The 16,354-nt window shown below is 39.4% G+C and overlaps 1 long non-coding RNA gene across 3 annotated transcripts; it reads left to right on the top strand.

The window, feature by feature from the left end:
- Positions 1–1,142: 1,142 nt before the first annotated feature.
- On the top strand, positions 1,143–14,970 carry LOC146761499 (uncharacterized). Of its 3 annotated transcripts, XR_014944189.1 has the most exons (4): positions 1,143–1,260; positions 4,832–4,884; positions 6,200–6,292; positions 13,038–13,163. It is a non-coding gene; the product is annotated as an uncharacterized LOC146761499 (long non-coding RNA). The 3 variants fall into 3 exon arrangements; XR_014944190.1 differs by lacking the exon at positions 4,832–4,884 and having other exon boundaries at positions 1,153–1,260; positions 13,038–14,970; XR_014944191.1 differs by lacking the exons at positions 4,832–4,884; positions 6,200–6,292 and having other exon boundaries at positions 1,158–1,260; positions 13,038–14,970.
- Positions 14,971–16,354: the final 1,384 nt, after the last annotated feature.

Raw genomic sequence — 16,354 nt, 5'->3', positions numbered from 1 at the left:
AAAGCCTATCAGATAAATATTACCTAGTATTTTTAATTCTTTTCCTTCTCTCCCATACAGTGCTTCACTGATGCTGAAACCTCTATAAAGATTTCAGCTGATATCACTAGGCATCTAGTCAGACCCAAATTATTTTCACTATCATAAAAGAAGAGATGTATAAGGAAGGTCTCAGCTACATAAGCCAGCTTGAAAAGCCAGCATATTCCTACATTAACATCCTTGATTAATCCCAGCTATTCATTGTGCTGCAGCTTTGTGCTTAGCACATGTTCGTGCAACCAGCAGTTCCGGTGTGAGAGCTGAAATGTTGGGAGCAGACATGTACCCACCTCAGGAGCCCAGAAAGCCTCAGCAGCCTCTGAAACAAAACAGGGTTACAGCAGGAGCATAGCTGCACTGAAAGTAGCCTTACTCCATTGGCTGTTCCGGCTGAGTGCATGAATAAACTACAAATACCCTAGTATGACCCCACTTTTTGTAAGAACACTGCACTGCTGTATATCATCACCATGTTTATGATTGTATCCTGCAGCTGGAGGATGAGAGAAGGCTGGGAGGTTTCTTTTGGCTTTTTTTTGGCTCTTCAAAATTGTGCTGAGAGATGGGTATGAGCCTACAGCCAGCCCTGTCCATTTGTGTCCCTGAGATATACCTTTTGGGGCAGGATACATGCACATCCACAGGCCTAAACATAGCTGTCATTAGCAGGGTACCTGAGACTCAAGACTGACAAATATCTCCAGTCCCAGATATAGAGGAGACAGCACATAGGAACACTATGGGGCCTACAATTGATTTTCAGATCCAGAAACCAGTGTAAAAAATATATGTTTACGTAACACCAGAGCTATAATCAAATGTATCACAAGAACTAGAAAGTACAAGCTAAGAGCACAGTGGACTGAGACAACTGAGAGTTTAAAACATTAGTAGAAAATTTCACTAGACGTTTATCAGTCAGAGGTATTAATAACATACTTGAATGGCCCCTACAGCTAGCTAAGTGAGTACCTGAATCTGCAGCAAGGCTAAATTTCATGCAGGAATGCCAGCCCAATTCCTTCTACCAACCCGCCCTATGAAGAGGAGTGATCTGGCAGATCTCTTGAGAAAAGGAAACCAAACAACTTCTTACCCATATTGCCATGGAGACACCCACACAAACAGAGCACCTCCTTCTCCTCCTTCTTTCACAGTCTCCAGTGGGTCCCTGCTCCAGGGCCATACAGTGAGAGATGGAGCACATCAGCAGTTCAGGTAATATCCAAATTCAATTTCTACTACCGTCCTGAAACTTCTGATGTTTAAATCACATCTGTGTGATCCAGTGTGCTCTTGCTATATTGCTCTTGTAATTTTTTATTTGTGCATGACCCTGCCCTTTCCCTTTCTGGCTGAGAATAACAGCAGGAATACTGAAATGCCATATGAAGGGTTCTTGGCTATTTTCTTTTTTTCATGTGAAGTAGAAAATTCCAGACATCTCCTGAGTGAGCCTGTTTTTATAAGATATTTAGCCCATTTTTGGAGAAGCAAGATATTATTTTCTCAAGTAAACCATCAAGTATTTTGAGGGGCAGCCAGTTGTCCTTAACACCTAACATTCAAGTTTTCTTCCCCCTGTTTTTCCCTCTGAAATATTTTTGGGGTGGAACTATTCCAGCCTGCCTTAGAAGACGCCCTAACGCCTCTTCCATTTCTGCATGTTATGGAAGAGTATCTGAACAGAGCTCTACGTTTCACTCTGATGGAAAAGTTATCAGGGAGATCAAAGGGGCAAGCAGGAGAAAGTCATAAACCTACATACTTGCTGGAGGGGGATGTGTAAGAAGCTGTTCAAATAAATGAGAATTGTAGGAAAGCAGTGCTTTGATAAATGCCTTCAGTAAAATGACTTGATGTGTTTTATCTAGGACTAAAGTTGTAAACAGGCTATTGATACTTGTCATTATCTACAGCTCTATTATGGCAAAAGTGCAAGAATCTGCAGCACTACTTATCTGAAGCTTCAGATGTGTCAGATGGACTCTCACCCAGAAAAGGAGCACAGGTGTTCTCTATGACAATATTAAAATATTTTGTGTACAAAATCTCTCCCCAGAAAGCTGCAATCAGCACTCTATGGTCTCTAAGAGGCTTTCTCAGGCTTGGCAACTCCTTTTTTAAACAGGCAGTTTATCTTCTGATAAGAAGCAGAAAGACTTCATTTATAGTTGTTTAATGCTATTAGAGCCTGTAGTTTCCATAACAAGATAGGAAAAACAAGCCAAGTCTTCTGCGTAGGGCTTTTCTGATCTCCAGGATATAAGAACACATTGTTGGTATCTCGGTGCATGACTCACTAGGCTGCTTATGTCACAAGGAATGTGCTGTTAGGCTTGGATAAGCGATAGAGAGACTTACACTGGTATGCTGACGTATCAGCTACCTATTATGAGATGGTAACCAGGAAGAGACTTACTGTAAAACATATAAAAATTACTACTGGAGATAGAAAAAAAACACTCTATTTTCCATTCATAATGCAATGCTGTTAAGCTTGCAGAAAGCATGTGACTATAGCACTGATCATGGGAAAACCGAAAGCAGGGCTGTGTTTGTCCCTCAGCCCATTCAGTCGCCACTGGGCTCCCAGAGTGTCTGCACTAGCAGATTTAAACTCAGTTCAGATGGTCACTGCAGAAGTGAGGAATCTGTTGCCTACAGAAGTAAGAACAGCCTTGAACACCCACCAGCCTGTACTCTTTGGACAACTCAAACAAAAGATGACAAATAGAATGAGTTTGATTATACATGTGATTGTTTTCCTGACCTGTACGTAGACATGTAAATGGTATCGATCTGGTTAGATGAAAATAAATATTAGTCCTGCTAAGTAGGCAATATATCTAATTCTTCTTTCATTTGGGAAGGAAACCAGATATTGTCCAATCTTTATTGGTTGGAAATCTGTGTATCACATGATACACCGATTTTTTTTTTTTTTTTTTTTTTTTTGTTCCATGAAAAAAGAGTAAAGAATTCTTCTACTCTTTCTCTGAATGGAACAATTCATATCATTAATAACCAAGGCACTGCCCTGGTCTTACTGAGCTCAGCACTTAATGAAGGTAATAAATACTGATCACTGAAGCAGGATCAGGGTATATCCAGCTCCTAGTGTTTCCTCAAATCAAGATATGCACATGCCCATTAGAGGACTGGTCAACCAAAATGTATTGGAAGCTCACTGTCAAAGTCAGGAGTTTTTTCCCACATCCAGTGTTTCCCTAATCACAAACTCTTCATTAAAAAACCCACATCCTGGGATTTCCAAGGACCTCTTTCTCTTTAAAGCCCTTCTCTTTGGAAGAGAAGCTGGCGGAGTGAGTCAATTCCCATATTTCCTAGAATCTCATTCTTTTTTCTGCAGATACCTTTCCCTGCAAATCTTTGCATTCACCTCCCAAAGTATAGCCACCACATGACACTATTCATTAGGAAGAATGCAAGTTTTCATTTTCTCAGCTCAAAATAACTGGAAATAAGCCACATGTTGTGACCTGTGTGACACCTGTGTGAGGAGAAAGATAAATTTGTAAGAGAAACTGAAACCATGATGACTTTATTCCCGTAAGTAGGACCAGTCACATTCTCCGGTTTTGCATTTGAATTAGTGCTGTCAGTAGTGTTTGGAATTTGCTGTTTAAAAATAATCCATGTACTCAGGAGGACGCCAACCTTCACTTAGAAACAGCAAGAGAGCACCTGTTGTATGAGCCATCATTCATTTCCAGGTAATTCACAAAGGATGGAGAAAATGGCTGAGCCTGACAAAAATTCATTATAAATTCTTTGTATCTGACAATCTGATGAATGGGTAGATAAATGAATGAGCAGAATATATCTTTTAGAGTCTTACTAAGCAACATCCTTGAATATTCATAGTTTAATGTTCACAGATCACATTCTTTTTCTTTCTTGGCTGAAAGTCTTTCCTTTTCACAGCTAGACTAAATAGAAATACCTGGTAGAAAATTCAGAGTTTGTGCAGACTACTTTGCAAATAATTATGAAAACATATTAAGAACATTTTGGTGGTGCTACAGTAACTCAGGGACTGTGAGGAAGGTCTTCAGCTTGCTGCATGGTCAATTCTTGGGGAAGCCATGTTATAAAGTTGGGGTAAAGCTCTTTCAGGAAGACACTAGGATGCAGACTGTTCTCTGGCTGTACAGAAGTAGGGATTAACACTGAAGCACAGGGAGGGTTATCTGGGGGCAGGGTCAAAGGTTTCCCAAGGAAAGCATTCTTGAATGAGCAAGCAACCATTTCCGACCATCCAATTTGCTTACCTTCTTGCTGGTAAATAATCTTTGATCAAGTAGGAGAGGCATGGCTGCATCTCTTGAATTAGGGTGATTTAACTCCTCTTCCTGAGACAACAAGCAGTTTTATTTTTAGTAAGTATCTTTTGTTGTTGTTGTTGTTGTTGTTGTTGTGTTCAAATCCATGCATGTGTATTCTCATCTGCAGTCACGAGGCTCAGAAGGCTGATGGGCATACCCAATAGTCACTAATGCTGCCTGTATTTCCTTAATGATCCACTGCTCTGGGAAAAATACCCTTCTTAGCTTCCTTCAGTGTTCTTATGTTTACAACAGGGCTCATTCAGATGCTGAATGAAAAGCAGAAAATTAGTAGTATTAATATCCTGCTTAGTGATTCTGATGGTTTTCAGAACAGCTGCTCATGACTCAGACACCACTGACACTGACAAGCCATTTGCATTGACAGTGGTGTCAGTGTGGAGTGCTATATCTTTAGCGTTCTTTTTTTTTTTGACTAGGCACATCACTGTGCACTCCTCTTGCCTAAAGAATACACAGGAAACTGTGAGAGGTATGTATTTAATACTCAGAAATAATGTAAATGGGGATCAGTTTTCTATAGTGTTTTCATTGGTGAGGAAGCTCAATGCAATTTTTAAATTACCCAAACTTAGGAAATATCATTAGGAAAAGATCTGTATGAATATAATACAGAAGGAATTCAATTTTTTCTTTTGAAAAAGTGAGCAAAGTAAGCAGAAATGGATGAAGTGCAAGCTGCACCCTGAACTGATTCTCTGAAATGGCAGTGACAAAAAATACATTGCTTATTCTCAGGACAGCTTAGTGCTATTGAATAAGGCAAACATAACAAAACAAAATAAAAACACACAAAATAAAGCTACACACAAGCCCAGTATGTGCCTGAAGGGACATTTCAGTTAATGAATTGTCTAAACTCCCCTTGAAACTTCATTTCATGTTTAGAAAGAAGGAGTACAATCTGTGGCTGGTGCAGAGCTGGCTACTGAGATGTCTGAAAAAAAAAATGAAGGGTCTGTTGAATGGGAGAAGATCGTAGAAATTATTTTATCCATTTGCAGGAGGTTAAATTGGAAGTTAAGGGCTGCTGTCTGTCAGTGCCAAAAGGTAAACAAGGGCCTCACAGGAGTAATCTCAGCTCATCTACAACACACTCATGACAGTAAATGGGTAAAAACTGGCTGTAAAGAAAGAAATGTACGGAAGCAGAGACAAATTTGTTTTTTCTACTAGGGTGATACTCTATACAATTAATGAAAACTGGTAGAAAGCTACTTTGGTTTTGAGCTTGAGCCATTAATTACCAGGATGAAAAGGTACTTACTGTGATAGCAGAGAACAGGGTTTGAAAATGCAGGAGTTCTCCAGTAGTCTCCCTGTGTAATATTTGTTGAACTATATTTGCTAAGCCTAAATAGAGCATTTGTAGAATATGGAGAAAATAAAGCACTCTGGTGTGGTTCTTATGAATTAAGACAGGTGCTTAAATACATGCAGTTGGACTCCATTGGAAGCCAGATTTGCTGCCATGCTTCTGTAGCCCTGAAATACTTTTGTGCTCCCCATGGATACCCTGCATCCATTTCTACCTTTTAAAAAGTTGTAAGAAAAGGGCAGAATTTTATCCATGCATTATTTATTAACTCTTTCATAAACAGTTTACTTTGCCAAATGCTGATATATCTGTATAATTCAGAGTTATACTGCCATTCAAACATAACTAGATAAATGAATATTTGAACATCGCTAAGGATTTGACAAAATCATCTGGTGAAGACCAAAAAAAGCATACAGCAATGTTTGGTGACAATTATCCAGCAATTATTCTGCATGTTCTTTCCCAGTTATGCCAGAACCCAACCTGAGAACAAATACAAGACCCATCTCATGGAAATCTGTAAGCCACACAACTAGAAGAAAAATACACTGGAGCTCAGGTCAGTCAAAAACAGCAGTGGAATACATAATGAGTTGTTATCATTCATAAGGTGCACAGTAGTGGATTCTGCAGTTTGAGGAGACTTGGAGAAAAAGGTCAGAAAATAATCATTAAAATAAAGAAAATCCCAAACTGCATCAACTACTAAGATTGAAACTGTACTTCTTAGAAAGCTTCAGAGAAATTAGGTTTCTATTCTCTGTGATACGAAATAAAAACAGTGATTCATTCACCTGTATCAGGAAGTTAAAAATTAAATCCTGTTATCTAATTTGATCTTGGAATTTATTGCTCCAGGATTTCAGTGGGCCAAAAATTTAGATAAAGAATAATCATATCAGAATGAGTACTGTAGCAATTAATATTAATATTACAAAAGTGTAGGAAAGTACATGAAATGAAGGATATGAAATCATTTATCAGAATTTATCCCAACCTTCAACATTTCCCAGGAGACAGAGGAACTCCCATCTATTTGATGAGGTTCTTGCATTTTTTAATTATCCATATTTTATATTAGCCACCTGGTCCTAACCATCTTCAGAAAATACATGAAAATCTATCTTCTTATATTGGCAATTCTAACATTAAGTCTTACATAGAGAATGGGAGAATGCTTTAGGAAAATATATTAGCAGAAGAGAAGATGAATGGCAATTTTAAAACTTATTAATTATTCTTGCTCCACTGAAGGCAAGAAAATCCTTACTATGTGCTCTGTACTGTACTGAGAAATATTCCCAAGCCTTTGCTATGTTCCAGCATTTTGGATTAATGAGGATATGACATAGTTAGCTAAGAGCATCGCCCTATTAACCTTACAGGTTAACTGAGACAGTTAATACATCAGCCTTGACGGCATTATCTGATGACTGTAGGTCAGGCTTTTTGCCAGCTCTTACCCTCCCACCACTCTTAAAATAAGAACAAGAGATAGTCAGGTAGAAATGGATAAAAACTGAAGGGACAAGTGGGTTTAATTAAAAAATCTGTGCGAGATCTGTCCACAAAAATGGTCCAGAAGACATTTATTTCTTCTCTCAAGTTTCAAAGGCCTATAAATTAGCCAGGGCTGGAACTCTGAGTGGTGATAGGTGTGTAGTGTCCTTTGGGTTGTAGTTATAATAGAGAATCTATAGTGTGGGAAGCAGGTACAGGTCTGCAAGGGCAGCCAGAGGCTGAGCAGGCTACTTGAAGGCATCTCAGATGGCATCAGACATATGTTAAAAACAGAATCTTGCTCCCAGGTCATACAGTGTCATTGATTTCAGCAGAACATTAATTCACAATGCCTGAGAATGTAACTGAAACAATTATTCAGAAATATAGCACAGCATAATTAGAACTTGCCTTTCACACAAACTTCATAATTAAAAACAGAGTGGGAAGAGCAAACAGCAGTCTCGTTTTATTGATTGTCTTTAGGGATGAGACTTTAAAACTTAAGTCTTGGCTCTAAATGAATATCATATGCAGTTTATCAGCAATTAGGATACTTTGAGCTCTCTGAAGTCTTACAGAGGAAAAGAAGAAAGGAAAAAAATGAAAATAATTTAGGATCATGTTATTACTCTTATGAAACATTTGCCAAAATAAAGTTTAACCAGACAAACCTGTCATGTTCGTAGGAGCTAATTTTCTTCTATGTGTTTTTAATACTCATCCCAATAATCACTGCATTTATGACTGCTTTCTAGAGATGCAGTGTAGAGATTGTGTCTAAAACTACACCAAAATACATCCTGCAGTCCACTGCCTTTAATATAGAAAAATGTCACAACCTTCCAGTGAGAGGATCTTGTATATTCTTCTTCAGTAACAAGAGTTGAAATCACATTTTATCAAAGTCAGACAAATATAAATTTTTACTTTAGTTTAAATGAGAGTTGAATAAATTCATGCACAATACCTCTCCCTGAATAGTTCTTGTTAGTCTTAATGGTTTCATAGTTACAGTCCCATCTCTCCATAAGGAAAGATTTCTTTTCTTTCCTGTTGCTATGTGAAAAAAAGCCAGCACAGAAAAATCTGACTATCCAGAGTCAGTCTTGTGATGTCATAAAGTAAAAACAGTAGAGAAAAAGTGTTGAAAATTTATAAGTGCATATGGGCAACTGTAATAAAGGGAACCACAATATTCTGATAATTTAAGACTATTTTTAGAACAGAAAATCGGCACAGAATCATGGAGTCACAGAATCACACAGTAGCCCGAGTTGAAAGAGACCTTAAACATCACATAGATCCCACCTCTCTGCTGTGGGGGGCAGGGCTGACAGCTCAGGCTGCCCGGGGCTCCATCCTACCTGGCCTTGAGCACCTCCAGTGATGGGGCACCTACAGCTTCTATGGGCAGCTGTGCCAGTACCTCACCACCTCTGAGTAAAGAGTTTCTTCCTAATATCTAAATTTCCTCTCTTTTAGTTTAAAGACATTCCCCCCTGTCCTATCACTATCTGCCTGTGCAAAAAGTTGGTCTCTCTCCTGCTTATAAGCTCCCTTCAAATACTGGAAGGCTGCAAGGAGGTGTCCTCAGCTAAACAAGTCCAGCTTTCTCAACCTTTCCTCATATGAGAGGTGCTCCAGACCCCTGATAAGCTTTGTGGCCCTCCTGTGCACCTACTCCAACAGTTCTGCATACTTTCTCTACTGGGGGCTCCAGGCTTGTACACAGTACTCCAGGTGGGGCCTCATGAGAACAAAGGGGGATGATCACCTCTTCCTGCTGGCCACTTCCCTTTTGATGCAGCCCGGGATACTGCTGGCTTTTTAAGGTTGCAAGCTCATGCTACTGGCTCAAGTCCAGTTTTTTCTTCTACCACTCCCTCCAAGCCTTTCTCTGTATGGATGTTCTGAAGGAGTTCTTCCCCTAGTCTGTACACATCTGTGATTGCCCCAGTCCAAGACACTTGCACCTGGCCTTGTTGAACCTCATTAGGGTCTCACTGGCCCACTTTTCAAGCATATCCAGGTTCTTCTGAATGGCATGCCTTCCTTCTATTGCATCAACTGCAACACTCAGCTTGGTGTCATCAGTTAACTTGCTGAGGATGCACTTGATCCTACTGTCTATATCACCAGGAAAAATGTTAAAGATTACCGGTCCCAAGACGGAACCCTGCAGGACACCTTTTATGACCAGCCTCCACCTGGACATAGAGTCATTCACCAAAACTCTCTGGCTGCCACCATTCAACCAATTATTTATCCACCAAATAGTGCACCCTTCAAACACATATCTACTCAATTAGAGATGAGCATATGGCGTGGGTTCATGTCAAAGGCCTTGTAGAATTCCAGGTAGAGTATATCAGTTGCACTTCCTTTGTCCACCATTGTCATCATTGGTCAAGTATGATCTGTGCTTGGTTAAGCCATACTGGCTGTCTCAGATCACCTCCTCTTCTCACATATGCCTTAAACAGCTTCCAGAAGGATCTGCATGATTCTCCCAGGCACAAAAGTGAGAATTCAATCTGTATTTTCCTGATCTTGCAGATCTTGCAGTTTTTCCCTTTTTTCAGTCACTGGGGACTTTACCTAACAGCTGTGATTTTTCAGATATGACAGAGAGTGGCTCAGCAACCACATCAACCAGTTCCTTCAGGATCCTGGAGTTCATGTCATCTGGTCCAATAGACATGTACATATTCATCCTCATGAGGCAGTCTCAGACTTGCTCTGCTCTTACAATGGGTGGAATTTTGTTTTCCCAGCCTGCACGTAGAGGTTCAAGGATGAGAGGGATATGGGAAATCAGTGAAGACAAGGCAAAGAATTTGTTGAGTACCTCAGTCATATCTTCTGTAGACTGTTCTCCCTTCTCATTTATCAGAGGAAATACAGACTTCTTTGCCTGCCTCTTCTGAACAGCATACCTCTAGAATCCCCTCCTGTTATTTTTCACATCCTTCAACAAATTTAGTTCCGGAGAGATGACGAGATAAGGAATTTCAACAGTGTTGAAACAGAAAGGTCCTTGGCATGCATTTCTTCTTGTAAAGTGAGATTTATTATTAGAAAAATGAGAAATCATGTCATGATTCTTCCAAAGTGTCAGTAACATAAAGAAAACTGTTCTGTAATGATAGATAGATAACTAGATAGACAGGCTTTTTTTTTTTTGCGCATGAATGTGCATGCATGTTGACAACAATAAAGCAATCATGAGGACTCCTGATGACAGAATTGAATAAAAGATTATATAAGATGCTAGTAACAGATGTTGTCTCCTGCGAGCATTGGGATAGTTTACCGTTTTCTCCACTTGACATTGTAATTTGCAAAAGCAGAGCACAAAGCTCTACAAATTCTAAACAGATGCATCCAAGAATCAGAACCAGCCAAGAGCTGAGTCCCTATCAAGAAGTAAACTAACGAGAAAAGCAGACCTCCCCCTGTTTTCAACCTTTCAACATGCTTATCTGGAAATGGACTTTTCCCCTCCACCCTTTCTCCCAATCCAGGAGCTGGAGCTCCTTTCTTGTTCAGTGCCTGTATAGAATAACTGTTTGCCTGTCCTCAAAGATGTCAGCTGTACTGTTGGGGAAAAGAAAAAAAAGGCCCCATTAACCCAAATGCATAATGAAGTGACTTTAGCAGATCATAGTGTTGCTTCTCTAGCTCGCTGTCATATCTGCTCCCATGTGTGGGTGGATTTGATTGCTTTCACTAGTTTGCTACCCAGCATATAGCTGCCCTGCTGTCCTGGGGGCAGACTTGAAGGATTTTTGCTATGAGTATGCCGGTTCTACATCAACCAGAATAAATAACTTCCTTATCTTACTTTTGTCACTCCTAATAATACTGATCAGAATATACTTCCTTTTTCTTTTCTTTATCTATCCACAGGAAATTTTGCCAAAGTGTGAGGATACAGAGCAAGGTGGAGGGAGTGAGGGATAACTGCTCACAGCATTGAGACTCCATCTACCTTGTAGAACAGTGCTCCTGGAGCTCAAATCAAATACTACTGCCATCTTCACAGTGATTTAAGGAGATTTATTTACTTGCAGCTGTTTTGGTATAAGACCTTTGTGAAAAAATGTGTAACATGTCCACCCAGGAAAGAAAGGATGGGAGAAACAAAGTCTGCCTCTTCAAAGTGAAACTGTACCTCATTACCTCATCACATCTGGGTAATAATACTGCTGAACTCTTCCAACCAAGCACAATTATGTAGCATAGCTGTTCTTCAGTCCACACAGTTTTAGATTACCCTCTCTAGCAAGCAATACTATTACTTTTATCTTCCCACTTATCAGCCAAATTTCTAAACTTTAAACAGCCTATCATTTCTAGTTGGGTAACAAAATAAACAGCATAATTTTACCACAGTAATTAAGCAAACATTGCACAACATTGAGTTTGTTAGTTTTCCAGATAGCTTGTATTGTTTCAGTTAACCTAATTGAAACTTGGAATAATTAGGAAATGGAACAATAGGGTCTCCTGGGCTGTAGATAGGAGCAGGCTTGATGTAGCATCAAGTGGGGACAAAAGTTGGATGCTGACTCTTGGTACTGGGGATCTATGATGGAAGAGGTTGGGTAGGAATGAATACGTATGCAAGGAAAAGATGCCCTTGGTGCCTGGTCTTCCGTGATTCTGATTTGGGCTCCTTTTGGGTTAGGTTTTCTGTTTTACAAGATTGCAGGAAGGAAAGGGAAAACAACATCCATTTGTCTTCTGACTTTCCTGTGTTCCACTCTCATGAAAGGAACATTTTCAGCCTTGAACTAAAAAAGAATCAAATTATATGTTATTGTACCATCTGAAACAAAGTGTTTAGGAAGATTGTCGAGGAAACTAACTTATATTTCTGTATCAATTGGAGCTAGGCTGTCACAAGGCACTGAGAAACAGCTGAAGTACTTGAGTGATGAAATTACAGACAGGGCAGGGTGAAAGACCAAGGACATTCTTATAAATGAAAATAGAGTAGAAAAGAGTGGTTATTGATTAGAGAAAGAGAAGACTGTTTTGTTTTTGTTTTTGTTTTTGTTTCCTACACAGAACTGAAGTCCTCTATGGATAGGATGAGGGAAATTACTATCCTGTATGAATGCCATACACATCTGAGAAACACATAAGGCTGAACTTCAACCTCTGAAAAGGGAGAAATATCTAAAATACACCTCAAAGAACTCACTGAGACTTAGATGATTTCTTAATGATATATGTTTATAAACCATCTTTAGATCACTTTGATTCATTTCTTGTTCTTTGCCTACCTCTACGTTCTAATTTTCAGTGTTTTTAAGTCTCACTTTGGACGCAGTACAGTGAGGTGTTTGCCATTCATTCCTACTTAATAAGTTATGGCATTAGATCAGCTGGAACAGATACTCTTTATATCAGCCAGACTAAATATCCCTGTTTCTTACTTCTATCGTTGCCAATAGAATGGGTGGAAATAAAATGATTTTTCCTCTTTTTGTTCCTCCATATTGATTGGAATTGTAAGGTGAAATGGTAGTGCCTCACTTCTCTGCATTCCTCCCAGCTCTCTCAATATGAAAGAAGAATGCATCCTGTCTCTCAGGGATGCATCTTTTTGTTGCACTTCCTTCACTGATGCCCATCAACTCTGGAGCAGTAGAAATTTAGAGCAGAATAATTTGCTGAAGGTAATTTAAAACAAGTGTAAACAAAGCCTTTTCAGCCGGCTTCATGTCAATGGGTCAAAACAGGATTGTTTTACATTTGCTGCAGCAACTCTCAGCATGTTGTTTCTTCCCCAGAAATCTGGCCTCAATGTGTGCCAAGTCTCAGTCTCCAAGATGGATGAATGCTGCTCTTCCTTCCCAGCTGCCGCCAGCTCTGCACAGCAGGAGTTCCCCCCACGCTCCCAGGTGTACACGGGGTGTGACAGCACAGCTGCCTCCCCATTAAATCCAAATGATGACCTTCAGCCATCCTCCCAGGCTCCCTGGCACCCTCCCACCAGACCCAGCTCCTCGCTGCACTGTCTGGAACTACCCATCGAGGAACTCATTTTAAGTCATATCTTTTAATCAATCCAGATAAATGTTGTCAGTGGAAAGTTGCTACTGCTCACAACCTCTATGACTTTTAAAAAATACCACATGTTCTTGCATTAAGGCTGGCTCACTCTGCATTAGCATAGAAAAGACGGACTGCAAATCCATCCAACTGCTCTTAAAATCAAAAGGAATCTTTCCACTGAGTTTAACAAGAGCTGAGCTGAGGTCTTGTGACCCTGCTGCGGCAAAGTATTTACACACACACCAAACTCTAAGCATGTGAAGAAGCTCCATGAACTCAATAGGCTTATCAGATGTGTAAGAACTTCTGTCAAGGCTTCAGTATTTTTTTTTAAGTTGCTGTAATAGTGCCTTTATTGTACAAAATAAAATCCGTGATAAACTTTCCCTTGATCCAGTGAAAGGAGGAATAGAACTTGAATGTATATATTATGTCTGTGTGTATTTGTACATATGTAATGTTTATGTTCATGTACAAAAAAAACCACATATATACATATTTTAGCCTCTCTTCTGCCTGTCATGTTCCTGGAAGAAAAGCTTTCATCTGATTTATATGATAAACTGCAAAATCCACTGTTTGTGTCTGCATTCTTTTCACTGGAAAAAAAGCTTCCTCTCAAATGCCCTTGTCCCAGTGTCAATGAATGTTTTCTGAGCTGGGGCATTCTCACACAGTGAATGAATAAGAAGCCTGAAGAGCCTGAGAGACAGAAATATCATCCTTAAAATGGGAAAATAAAAAGACACTTAGAAAATTTATAAATTTTACCTCAAATACCAACAAAAGGAAAAATAATTTTATTTCCTGCCTTAGGGCAATATTTACTTAAAGTGTAAAAAGTACTGTGGAAATAAATGTCCTCAATGTTGTCTATAGAACCTCCAAATAAATCTACGTCCTATTATGGCATTTAGAGGAAGTTTTAAGCCTTCTCTCTCCATTTTGTTTCCATCCTTTCTCTCTTTTTCTTGTTCCATCAAAAACTGTAACATGCAGACTTAAACCTAAAAATTCCCCACTGAAATAGATTGAATTCATGCATATATATGGTGATAACTGCAATTACGTGTGATTCAGAGAGGAGCAATGCAGCATTTCATCCATAACGTTTTCAAAAAATGAAATGAGAATAATGAACATTTACCTCAGGATGAGTGCAGGCAGGTAGCGCCTTGAGAAAGACTGAAGCAGTATGTCCCCAATTCTTCATCTTTTCATCTTCTAAAATAAAAGCCTGAATTGCTTCATTTCCTCACTAAAGAACAGAGTCCTCCAGACTCACTGCGACTCATTTATAGCAGTATAGAAACAGATGGTTTGGTGGATATAATTCTCTATTTAACTAGCAAGTTTTTTTTTTACTTTTATTTGATTCTCTACAATATGTAGAAAAAGATGCTATAAAATAAATAACATCTGTGAACATCACTGCACATCCTCACTGCTGAAATACCCCTTAACCTTCCATAGACTTATTTATTGCTATTTAACCTCATGTCAGGCTATATTCAAATTTCTAGCTCAACAGGAAATAATGTCATAATAAGAAATGGCTATTTTTGTTGTTGCTGTTTTATTGTTGCTGCTGTTGTTTTTATGGCAGCGGGCAGGTGGGTGAAGAAGCAAACACTACAGTTTATAAGTGTATTAAAAATATTATGACAACTCTTGGACTTTGAGGGGTTTTTTGGAGGCCACTTTCTCCTTCAAGTGCAGAATACATGGGAAGGCATCCAGCCAGTACAAACAGGCTCTGGAATATTAAAATCAGTAGATAAGAGCACCATTTTATCCCAGCAGCCCTTCTGTTACAACGTCCACAGGGTCTTACTCTCCAAGAAGGATGTCTGTGGATAACACAGGTGCCATGAACAGCAAATGTGTCTCATTTAAGGATGGTGATTTCATCAATGGCAAAGCAACTTCTGTACCAGTAGCAGCTGAAATGTACTTCCCACAGTAGTCCAAGAGCCCAGTGTTCTCGGTGTTGTCCCTCATCGGGGACTAAGGAAGCACAAGTCTACTTCTAGCAGGCATCTGTGGCTGGCTGGGGGATTCCTGTGGTTGATAATGTCTGGTAGTAAGGCCCAACAGTCATGATGCCCTACAGAACACTACTCATAGCTCTGCTGGGACCAAAAGGTATGGAGCTAGAGTGCTGGTCTATAACTTCTTAAGAAAGATTTATCATTCACCCTCATTTCCTTTCAAAGTATTTGGGGTGGAAGTGCCATGGTTATTGTTTTGCATGGCGTTTGATGTTTGATGGTGACGGGCTTTTTAGGATAGAGGTGGAGAACTGTACAGGAAAACAGATTTACTGCAGCTTTGCTGATACTGAACTTTGGAAACAGTCTGTATAGTAAGTATACTGTCACCTCAACCATGTATAGACAGTCAGGGAGAGGTAGCTGGAGGAAAATCAGAAAGCAAGTTAACTGCTACTGCTCTGAGGCCTAGAACTTGTGCTTGTTCCCTAGCTCCTACTGGACATCAACCTCTAACATAGATTAACCCTCTCTCTCCCAAATAAAAAAAAAAACAAAAAACTTATTATATTTAATGTTGTTTTATTTCTACGTCTGTACATATTTGTTTATGCCTGTGAATGTCAAAATACCAAAGGCAGATACATTCCAATCCTTTCTCTTGTCTTGAATAACTTCAGGATCCAACGTTCAGTCATAATCCTGTAGCCATAACCCAGTCTTCAGCAGATTTGTCTACACTCTCAAAACCCACCAGGTTCTTACATGGCCCTTCAAAAAACATTCAGGCATGCATGTAGTACGCACCTCACGCACTGTATCTGATAAGTTTGAATATTTGTTTCTAACAATCTGATCTGATCTGGTTAACTAGTTCTGATAAATTCTGTCATTTCATAGAATCATAGAATCACCATAGTTGAAAAAGACTCAGAGGATCACCCAGTCCAACCATTCACCCATCACCAATAATTCTCAGTTTCCCTAGTATGTACACAGTTTCTCCTTACCTAATGACTTTCAGGAGGAAACACTAATCTTGTACAGTCAGGATCTATAAA

The sequence above is a fragment of the Coturnix japonica genome, chromosome 3, assembly GCF_054131305.1.
Source record: "Coturnix japonica strain WE chromosome 3, WE-NBRP24, whole genome shotgun sequence".
In the NCBI taxonomy this organism is placed as follows: Eukaryota; Metazoa; Chordata; class Aves; order Galliformes; family Phasianidae; genus Coturnix; species Coturnix japonica.
The sequence above is the reverse complement of the archived record's forward strand: the minus strand, read 5'-3'. Positions and strand labels throughout refer to the sequence as shown.